This window comes from Piliocolobus tephrosceles, chromosome 5, assembly GCF_002776525.5.
Source record: "Piliocolobus tephrosceles isolate RC106 chromosome 5, ASM277652v3, whole genome shotgun sequence".
Lineage (NCBI taxonomy): Eukaryota > Metazoa > Chordata > Mammalia > Primates > Cercopithecidae > Piliocolobus > Piliocolobus tephrosceles.
The window spans coordinates 165,369,594-165,379,335 of NC_045438.1; the positions used below are offsets into that span (position 1 = coordinate 165,369,594).

Consider the following 9,742-nt stretch of genomic DNA (forward strand, 5'->3'; position numbering starts at 1 on the left):
GTGATTGTAAAACCAAGAGCACCTGTTAGAGTTCTACAGGTGATTGTAAAACCAAGAGCACCTGTTAAAGTTCTACAGGTGATTTTAAAACCACCTTGATCTAAGGCAGACGGAAAAAAGAGGACAATAAAGAGCTTTAGAAAGCTTTATTTAACTCTATAAGGTAAGTTAACCATTTGAGCTCTGAATTCTTCTTGTTGCAACTTTCTCATAAGTTTAAAATGTACATGAAAACAGGCCATAATGTGCAAGCATCTGGAGTTTTAAAGAGAACAATAATATCAAAGATTAGGATGTTAGAAATTGTCTTTCCCTTTTAAGGCTGGATCTTTGGATTGAACAGAAAAAGAGAAAAGGAAAAGAAAGAATGGAGGGGCAAGGGTTCAGCTTTACAGGAGGGCTTGTGAGCCTCCCAGCTACTGCACGGTGTGGAGCTAGCACTCTTTTCCACTTTCTCTCCGTCACGGAGAGCTTTAGCACTTCAGACCCACAGAATGTGGAACAAATGTTTCCCACATCCACAGGTAACTCGTTAAGCTGCGCTGTTTTCAGCTGCAGCAGAGAGCGCCTTTAGATGAAAGCCACCGGGGGTTGAATTTTTGTTCTGGGGGTCCTTCAGCTTTCAGGGCAATCCTGTTTCCAGTGGCCAAGCTTGTGGCAGAGTGGGCAAGCTGTGCCCAGCTTTTCCCCATTTATTTTATGGAGTAAGTTGCCCTTTAGTGGCCTGACCTTTTGCACAGACGGCAGTTATTTGGAGGAGTGTCCTTAGGGAAACCCGGAGAAGCTGGGGGCTTGTAAAGCAGCCAGCCATTGGGTCTGCCTCTTGTCCCTGCATTTTCGTTTTTATCTTTCTTAGCCCTGTTTTCCTTATTTTGCTTTTGATTATAAAGACCGAGGAGGTTAATTTGAGGATTTCCTGAATAGGGGCCATGCTGTGTTACAAAAGAAAATTAGATATTTCTTTTTTTGAGAGTCTGAGGGTTAAATTTGTCTTAATGCTTTAGGATGCAGCCTAGCGGTGAGTCTGAAGGAACAGACGGGGTTTGTCCCATGGTGGAACCGGAAAACACACGCCTCGGGGGCACTGCCACTCAGGGTCAGGAACCGCACGTCTGCGTGGGACATCCTGCCAAGACGAACGCCGAGATGTATGCCGAGTTCCAGGTACGTCTGCTGAGGGACACTTTATAAAGGGGCATCCCACCTATTAGTAAAGATCGTCCGGGGGCCCTGCGGCTGGACAGCCAGTCCAGGTTCTCACTCACGCCGGGTGATCAGCCCAGGTGTGAGGAACGAAGGGTACAGGAAGATCTCCACTGGTGCTGGCCCAGGAAAGGGAGCGGGCAGGGGATCACTATTCTGAGGCTGTCTGAAATTACCTAATTTGGCAACATCTGGAACAGGATGGCTGGGTGACTCTCCAGAATTTTTCTTTGTTTATTTCTTAGGGTATAGGCTGATATTATTGATTCAAGACCTCCTTTTCTAATGTAAGCCTTTTAATGCCATGAATTTCCCTGGAAGGACCACTTTAGTTGCATCTTACATATTTTCATATGTTGTATTTTCATTTTCACTCAGTTAAAAATACTTCTAATCTCTCTCAAGACTTCTTTGACCCATGGGTCACTTATAAGTATGTTTAATTTCCAAGTGTGTGGTATTTCTTCTATTGTCTTCCTTTTATTGATTTATAGTTTAATTCTATTATGGTCAAATGACATATTTTGTATGATTCCAATTTTCTTAAATTTGTTAAGCTGCAGGATATGATCTATCTTGGTAAATGTGCCAAGTGTGCTTAAAAAGAATGCGTATTCAGTCATTGTTGGATGGAGCATAATATATGTGTTAATTAGATCTAGTTGATTAGTGATTGCGTTAGTCTGCTTTGCATTGTTATAAAGGAATATCTCAGGCTGGAAAAAGATGTTTATGTGGCTCATGGTTCTGCACGCTGTACAGGCACAGCCCCAGCGTCTGCTTGGCTTCTGGGGAGGCCTCAGGAAGCTTCTAATCATGGCACAAGGCAAGGGGAACCAGTTTATCACATGGTGAGAGAGGGAGGAAGAGAGACAGAAGGGAGGAGGTGTCAGGTTCTTTTAAACAATCAGCTGTCATGTGAACTGGATAATATATAAGCTGTTTCCACTGGATAACAGAGTGAGAACTCACTCATCACCAAGGGAAAGGCACCAAGCTATGCATGACGGATCTGCCCCCACGTCCCAAACACCTCCCACCAGGCCCATCTCCAACATTGGAGGTCACATTTTAACATGAGATTTGTAAGGGACATCCCAACCACACCAATGATGGAATGTCATCTCCTTGATGATTTTCCGTCTCTAGTTCTATGTATTGCTGAGATAAATGGTTTCTGATGAGAAATCTACAGCCATTTGAATTGTTGTTCCCCTATGGGTAATATGTATATATTTTTTTTTTTTTTTTTTGAGACGGAGTCTCGCTCTGTCGCCCAGGCTGGAGTGCAGTGGCCTGATCTCAGCTCACTGCAAGCTCTGCCTCCCGGGTTCACGCCATTCTCCTGCCTCAGCCTCCCGAGTAGCTGGGACTACAGGCGCCCGCCAACACGCCCGGCTAATTTTTTGTATTTTAGTAGAGACAGGGTTTCACCGTGTTAGCCAGGATGGTCTCGATCTCCTGACCTCGTGATCCGCCCGTCTCGGCCTCCCAAAGTGCTGGGATTACAGGCTTGAGCCACCGCGCCCGGCCCATATGTATATTTTTTATCTGACTGCTTTCAAGAGTTTCTCTTTATCCTTACTTTCATGTATTTCTCTATGATATATCTGGATGTGTATTTCTTTTGGTTTATGTTGTTTGGAGTTTGAGATTGTATTTTGGTTATTGTATTTTTCAGTTGTAAAATTTCCATTTGCTTCTTTTTCCTTTATTTTCCTTTTCCAGACAGTATAATTCTATCACTCAGGCTGGAGTGCAGTGGCGTGATCACAGCCCACTGCAGCCTTGTACTCCTGGGGTCAAGCAATCCTGCTTCAGCCTCCCAAGTAGCTATGAATACAGGCACGTGTCACCACACCAACCTAATTTTTTTTTTTTTTTTCATAGAGATGGGTTCTCACTATGTTACCTAGGCTGGTCTTGAACTCCTGGTCTCAAGTGATCCTCCCACCTTGGTCTCCCAAAGTGCTGGGATTAGATGTGTGAGCTATCGTGCCTGGCCCGTTTCTTTTTTATATCTTCCATTTCTTTACTGAGACTTTCTCCTTTCCCCTGGTTTCTAGAATATTTGTAATTGATCATTGGAGGGTATTTTTGGTTTTGGTTTTGTTTTTTCTGTTTCCTTTCCTTCTTTTAATGATGGAATTTTATTGTCTTATAGATCTGGCCAGAAGTCTGAAGTCAAGATGTCGACAGGACTGGTTCCTTTTGGAGGCTGTGAGGGTAGATGTGTTCCATACCTCCCTCCTGCTTCCTAGTGGGCGTAGGTAATCATCGGTGCCCTTGGCTTGCAGCAGCCTCACTACAGTCTCTGCCTCCATCCTCACATGGCCCTCCCCTTGGGGGCTTCTCTGGGTCTCAAATCTCTCTCTGCTTTCTCTTATAACAACACAGCCATTGGGTTTAGGGTCCACCCTAAATTCAGGATGGTCTCATCTTGAGATGCTTAACTTATTTATGCCTGCAAAGACCTTGTTTCCAAATATGATCTTCTGTCGTGTTTCCAAATACGACATTCTTAGGTATCACAGGTTAAGACTTGTGCATGCCTTTTGGCGGGGATACAATTCATCCTGCTACAGGGAATAATTTACATATGATAAGACTCAAGAATTTTAAGTGGCCAGGCATGGTGGCGCTCCCCTGTAATCCCAGCACTTGGGAGGCCAAGGCAGAAGGATCGCTTGAGCCCAGGAGGTTTGAGAGCAGCCTGAGCAACATAGAGAGACCAGACCCCACTTCTACAAAAAATAAAAGATAATATTTGCCAGGCGTGATGGTGCATGCCTGTAGTCCCAGCTGTTCAGAGAGATCTCTCACCCTATTTCCACCATGTGAGATAGAACGAGCAGTTGGCAGCATGTAATCTGGAAGAGGACCCTCACCAGGACCGGACTGTGTTGGCGCTCTGATCTCGGACTTTCAACACCCAGAACTGTCAGAAATTAATTTCTGATGTTGATAAGCCACCCAGTCTATGGTATTCTGTTATAGCAGCTAGAACTGACTAGGAAACTCTATTAAGAAATCTGTACTTGACATTCGGAAAATATTGAGAAAGGCAAATATGACCAATGCCAAATTTGGAGCCAGATGAAATTGTTTCTTTCTTTTATTTTAAACTAGAGACTGGGTCTCACTATGTTGCCCAGGCTGGTTTTGAACTCCTGGGCTCAAGCAATCCTCCTGCCTTGGCCTCCCAAAGTGCTAGGATTACAAGTGTGTGCAACCACACCTGGCCAAGGTTGTTTAAGTCTAGTAATGATGAAAATGCATCTCAGGTGCATAAGCTTGGCAGGTACCTCTTGAATAGTGGCTGAGGGCATTCATTTGTCTGCACTTGAACTGTGGGTGTATATTTTTATCTTGGAAATGTTAAGGAGTACCATTAGTTCCTTTCTCTAAACCCCTATTCCTGGCCCTTGTTCTGCCATTCAATATGTGGTCATAGTTGGACAGTTTCTTATGAAGAAGGAAAGAGAATCCTTAAAGAAGAGACTAAGACATTAATTAATCCAGTAACTCACCAGCGATGTCTTTCCTTATAACCCTTGGCTCAAAGTCCGTGGCATGTAAATCAGACACGGTGACTGTGCAGCCCTGCTGCTCAGTTCACCCACACCCATGTTATTCAAGGATGCACATAGATGTACACAAGAGGGTACATAAATGACGACCACTTTCTTACCTAAGTCACAAGCAGCGAAAGAACCTCATGGGAAAAAAATTCCTCTTAGTCGTAATTCAAGGAAGAAGAATACCATTAGCAAATGCATCACTGTAGTCAAAGCTGAAAAATAAGACTTTTAGTACATACTCTTAAAATGGTGATCATTTTACACTATTTTAAGGGATAATTTATCAGGTTTGCTTTCAGCTAATTTTACAATACACAGTCTTGGAAAATAAGATGGTATAAATCTATGCCCTCTTCAAATGAAATTACTAAACTTTATGAAAAGTCTGATATAATGTGGCTATTCTAGGTGAGAGGTTTTAGCCTTGTCCTTCTGAGAATAATAATAGTTCAGACTGCATGTTGAATTCACCGGGGCACTGACTTTTGCTCTTAGCCACAGTCCAACCCTGACAAATATCAATCTGATCATAAGAATGTTTAGGTTTTCTTCTCCTCCAAGCACAAGGGAATTTGATACCTAACACAAAGCAGAAAGAATGGCCAAAGATCCCGGGAGCCTGAGGCCCGTCCTCTTTGGGTGGTGATACAGGTAACGGGGAGAAATCTGGCAGTGGCGATGTCTCCCAGCTTCCATTATGTGGGCACCTCACCCACCCCTAGTGTGGCGCATTCTCATTTCAGAAATCCCTGTGAGACTTCTCGTCTTTCTGGAAGACAAATGGGCAAACAGTTTCTGTGCCCGAGAGAGCTGAATGAAAGACAAAACGCTGAAGAGTGAGCTAGGGCAACTGCGGTTATAATGACAGAGTCTGGATTTGGAACCATCTGTTCAGGCCCTTCAAAAGAAAAAATATTGTACATAACGCTACAATCACTGGTTTCAGTCCATCCTACCAACAATAGGAGTTGAGAGTTAAGCAATGTTATTTATTGTTAAGGTTTTTAATCCTGATCCCCAAAGTCCATGTTTCATGTCTTCTAAAAGTAGCTTAATTTCTTTTCCTGAGAATTTAATTTATGGCACCAGTCTGAATATCGCAAAAAGGAGGAGCCCCTGTTAAATAGGCCAGCAACAACCTCTCTAGGAGCCAGCGTCGGTGGGGGCGGGTCTGTGAGGTTGTCCCAGGGCTCTGCTGCCACCTGCAGCCCGTGCAGCTCAAAGGCATATTCGTGACAGCCAGCCCGACCTCAAGTGCTCCTGGCGCCCTCTATGCACAGGAGTGAGGATCAGATCCTAGGAGGTCCAGGCTGCAGTGGGCCATGATCGCTCCACTGCACTCCAGCCTGGGTGACAGAGTGAAATCCTTGCCTCGAAACAAAAACGGAAACAAAATCCAGTAAATCTCATCGGTCCCTAAATGCCCTTAATAGCCGCCCTTTCACCTTTAATAGCATAAGAACGCTGAGTGTTTTCTTTCAAACCTTGAGAGGTGAACTGATAGCAAAGTCTGATTTAACCACGAGCACGGGTGCTTTGGCCCTGCCATTCTGGGGTCACTGTTGAGTTTACATCCTGCACGGGCTCGTGGACACGTGTCCACTAGGGTGGACATGCCCTTGAGTGCTCAGGGCTCACACTGCTGAGGAGACCCCGTGTGAACTCAAAAGGTGCCACTCTTTCAGGCCCATTGTCTCAGCTGTTGTCCCCAAAGCAACACGCCCTGCCTCGGTGGTAGGCCTCAAGAGGTTTGTTTCGGCATTGCCAGGGGAACGAGTGGTGTTGTGTTTTGAGACTGGTTCTCGTTCTATCACCCAGGCTGGAGTGTAGCAGTGTGATCATGGCTCACTGCAGCCTCAACTTTCCAGGCTCAAGTGATCCTCCCACCTCAGCCTCTCAAGTAGCCGAGACCACAGGCGTGCACTACTATGCTCAGCTAACTTAAAAATATATATATATTTTGTAGAGATAGGGTCTCGCTATGGTGCCCAGGCTGCTTTCCAACTCCCTGGTTCAAGCAATTCCCCTACCTCAGCCTCCCAAAGTGGTAGGATTACAAGTGTGAGCCACTGTGCCTGGCCAAGAGGATTTTTAACACAATATGCATCCAGATTTATTTTATTATTATTACTCTTTTTTATCATAAACTATTTCACATGTATAAAAGTAAACTTTATAGAAATTGATTTATACATGACAGTGAAATGAATACTTGAGTACTCACCATCTAGCTGAAGACATAGATCATTCAAAATACCTTTAAAGACCTATGTGCCCCCTCCCATCACATTACTATTCTGAATATTTAATTATACTTTTCCACATGAATTTGGCAGGTGATTTTTTATTTGGTATGTTTTTATACTTGAACTGAGTGATATCTAAAACCTGTATTTTTCACTCAACTTTATAGTTATGAAATATACACATCTTGATGTGTGGACCTATAGTTAATTATTTGTTAATCGAGTAGCATAGTGAGATGTGTAAATGCTCAATTTTACAGTCAATTTTTGAACAATGTACTAATGGACACTACCCACCAGTGGACTATGAATTCTTCTGTTGACCCATAGTCTTACTAACACCTGGTATTGTCTACACTGCTGGGTGCAGTGATTGTTTTATACCTATGAGATCAATTTTGTTCAAAAATTTTTTTAGATGGAGTTTCACTCTTGTTGCCCAGGCTGGAGTGCAATGGTGCGATTTCGGCTCACTGCAACCTCTGCCTCCCAGGTTCAAGTAATTCTCCTGCCTCAGTCCCCGGAGTAGCTGGGATTACAGGCATGTGCCACCACACCCGGCTAATTTTGTATTTTTAGTAGAGACGGGGTTTCCTCCATGTTGGTCAGGCTGGTCTCAAACTCACAACCTCAGGTGATCCGCCCACCTCAGCCTCCCAAAGCCATGGGGTTATAGGCATGAGCCACCGCAGCCAGCCAATATTTATTATTTTAATGGCATCCATTTGACTACCACTTACTAAGAGATGTGTCCTGAAATCTACCACTCTGATAGTGGATTTGTCAATTTCTTTTCATAATTCAGTGTTTGTTTTATATACTTCAAAGCTGTTTATTAATGCATACCAAGTTTAGAATTGGTGTAACTTCATATTGAATTGATACATTCATCATTACACAGAGACCTTTTTTATTCCTAGTCATGATTTTTTCTCTAATGTCTATTTGTGCTTGATATTAATACAATGATCCTACCTGCTTTTGAGTATTTGCGTGATATATCTTTTCACATCCTTTTACCCTTAACTTTTTGTGTTGATGGCTTAGATATATCTCTTGTAAACTGAAGGTAGCTAAATTTAAGCTTTTTATACAGCTAGACTCTTTTAACTGATATTTTTGTCCATTGACCTTTTTTGTGATTACAGATATATTAGGATTTTTTTCCACTATTGTATTTTACGTCTTCAATTTGTCCTTCTTTTACTGTTGATTTTTTTTCCTCCATTCTTATCTTCTTTTGGATGATAGCATTTTTTCTTATTCCATTTTTCTCCTCTACTAATTTGACCTCAATTTCTATTGTTTTAATACTTATCCTAGAAACTTGAATATACATATATCACTTAAAAATCTAAATCATTAGCGTTATCCCCCCTCCCTGAAAAAAGAACTGACTGTTTTTATTTGGATTATACCCTCTATATGTTATTTTTGCCCAGGATTATAGTTTTATCTGCTTTTTAACCCTATAAATTAGGCTATATTGTTATTTATTTACTTTTGAGACAGGTCTCACTGTGTCACCCAGGCTGGAGTACAGTGCAATCATAGCTCACCACAGCCTGTAACTCCTGGTCTCAAGGGATCCTCCACCTCACCCTTCCAAGTAGATGGGACTACAGGCGAGCACCGTCACAGGCAGCTAATTATTTTTAATTTTTCTAGAGATGAGGTCTTGCTATGTCACCCAGACTGGTCTCAAACTTCTGTTCTCAAGCTGTCCTACCACTTTGGCTTTCCAAAGTGCTGGGATTACAGGTGTAAGCCACTGTGCCTGGCTGCTAATCTACTGTTTAATTTATTCAGTCTTGAATTTCAATGTTTATATATTTCAATTCTAGATGTTCCTTTAAGTTGTGTTTTAAATCTGGTCACTTTTGAATGTCTTTATTTCTTTAAACATTTTATACATGGTTATTTTGTGTCATGTGTCCCTAATGGCAATATTCGAAGATTGTAGGTGATTAAATCTATTGCTAGGTGTTTTTATTTCCAGTCATAATGTTTTGTTTCCTCATGTGTTTGGTCATCGTGGAGGGCATATATTAGACTCCTCTTAATCAAAGGGAATCCTGATAGGCATGAGGTCATGTTTTTCTCCAGAGAGAATGTGTGTTTACTTAAATTACTTACTATACTGAGGGTTGCTATCACTTGGGATCACTTAACTTCTTTAGATTTTGCTGACTTGTGGATGTGGGTAGAATAAATTCCAAATCCAGACCCTATGGAATAGGAGGGGTTTATTTTTCTACCCGGAGCTGAGAAGGAGGTAGGCTACCTGCCTGTCTCCCTGTAAGGGCGAACGTATTTTTCTACCCACCTTGGAGCCCCTCTACGAAGTCTTGATTCTGCTGCCCACATGGCACAGCCCCCAGGCCTGGTCTTGCTCCCTTTTGCTCCGTTATTGGTATCAGTATTTGATGCCAACGCAGCCTAAGGTTCCACACTTGCTTTCCAATCTGCTGGCAGCAACTTGTCTATTGTTGTTGTGGTGATGGGGGTGGTGGGGTGAGGGATTGGGGATACGCTTGGGTATTTTCCTTCCTTTTTTATGATCTTAGTAACACATTTAAAAGTATATTTGTTGTGATTTACTTGGCATCTAGAAGTGTTGCTTCAGGAGAGCTTTTCAGATGTCTTGTCTGCCACAGAACAGGAAGTGAAAGTCTCTGAGTGGTTTTTGACCTCACCCAGACGTGACACAGA

At 42.7% G+C, this 9,742-nt stretch overlaps 1 pseudogene; it reads right to left on the reverse strand.

Annotated features, from left to right (window-relative positions):
• Positions 1–6,012, reverse strand: part of LOC111527992 — a 12,625-nt pseudogene extending 6,613 nt beyond the window's left edge.
• Positions 6,013–9,742: the final 3,730 nt, after the last annotated feature.